The 1,522-nt window shown below is 49.9% G+C and overlaps 1 protein-coding gene across 1 annotated transcript in view; it reads right to left on the reverse strand.

The window, feature by feature from the left end:
• The window catches only part of SGMS1 (sphingomyelin synthase 1), a 36,928-nt gene extending 36,482 nt beyond the window's left edge, over window positions 1-446 (reverse strand). The window contains exon 1 of the mRNA XM_009332765.1: window positions 214-446. The gene's annotated coding sequence lies outside the window, so the exon portion shown is untranslated. The remainder of the gene's footprint in view (window positions 1-213) is intronic.
• Window positions 447-1,522: the final 1,076 nt, after the last annotated feature.

The following is a 1,522-nucleotide window of genomic DNA, read 5'->3' on the forward strand; positions in this document are numbered from 1 at the left end:
ACAAAACAAAACACAACACAAAACCAACCAACAAACTAACTATAAACTTGAGTGTCACCTTTAAAAAAAAAAAATCCCCAAAAGCCATATTTTAGATCTTATTGTATCCAAGTCCTTCTGCTCGCTTCCAAAACACAGCCCCTGGCCCTTCACCAGCAGTCAAACACGCCTTTTAACTAAAACGGGATCATCCAGAGCCAGAGAGCTACTCACTCATGGAAATCAGGTGGCAGATGACAGCAGCCAACTTTTCCTCTTCCCAGCTGCCAGCCAGACGCGATGCTTACGGCAAGAGGAGAGGGAGACAGCAGCAAGGCCTCTTCAAGCTGAAAACGTTTTATGATCCCTCCGCCGCTTCGGCAGAGCAACTCCCGGACCCGAGGATCTCACCAGCGTCTGTCTCCTTTGCGAGCCGAACTTCCTTCAAATTAAAAGTTGCCTTTCAACTTCCCCGTGCCGGACTTCGCTAGCGCTCCTCTCTCCCCTCTGCTCAGCAGCCCTGTGCAGGAAGCGCCTGGAAAGGAAAAGCAGGAGAGGTGAGCACTGCAACCGGGGCGACGAAGCGAACACTCGCCCGCTGCCGCCGCTCCCTCACCCCGCCGAGTGCGTCAGCAGCGGGCGAGAGGAGGAGACGGAGGAGGAGGAGGAGGAGGAGGAGGGACGGGAGTGCCAGCCCGGCCAGAGAGAGGGCTGCGGTTTCCTACAGCAGCTGGTGTAACGCCTCGCGGCAGCTCTGGGTTTTACCAGCAAAATAACAGCTAAAATGGGGGGAAAATAAAATTATCGTATAAATTCAGGTCTATTGATTCTTAACGTGTGCAAGTAACCCAAAGCAAAGCCTTGCATTAGTATTACTTTTGAAAGACTCAAGATGACACTGTGAAGCTGAAAGAGTCAGTGCTGGCAGGAAGGATTCATTTTTCCAATATATATAAATACCAGATGTTAAGTCCTACCCTTAAAAAACAAAACAAAAACAAAACACACAACAAAAAAAAGTCATTATTTCACTATGCTAAAAACAAAGCGAAACAACAAAATCCCCAACCTTTCAGTGAAGTTTTTGGCTACATCCCACTGCTGCCACCAGCAGCAGAGTCCCTAGGTAGGCAGCATGACCAGTCCCCAAGGGCACGCATCCAACCTTTATCCCAAAAGACACACCAAGGACTGGAAACACATAGGACCGAGGAAGCTAGCACCTCCTGCACACAAATATACAGGGTGGCAAAGATGAGCAGGAAAGAAAGGTGTGAAGCACCCCTGGTGAGCGTGAGAGGGAGTGGAGGATGTCTACTGGCTGCTCGCCGCGGGACAGCAGGGAGCTCCATGTAATTGAGTACAAAATCACAATACAAAGCAGACTGAAGCCACATGTTGGAAAGACTGATGGGATGAGCAGTGCTGGCAGAGTGTTCTCCTGCAGCAAGGACTCTACGCTGTCCACTGGCTGCTATAAGCAAAAGAGATACTGTCCAGGAGTGAAGTCAGAGGCATACGAAGTGGCCTGCTTCCACTCCAT

The sequence above is a fragment of the Pygoscelis adeliae genome, unplaced genomic scaffold, assembly GCF_000699105.1.
Source record: "Pygoscelis adeliae isolate BGI_AS28 unplaced genomic scaffold, ASM69910v1 Scaffold139, whole genome shotgun sequence".
NCBI lineage: Eukaryota > Metazoa > Chordata > Aves > Sphenisciformes > Spheniscidae > Pygoscelis > Pygoscelis adeliae.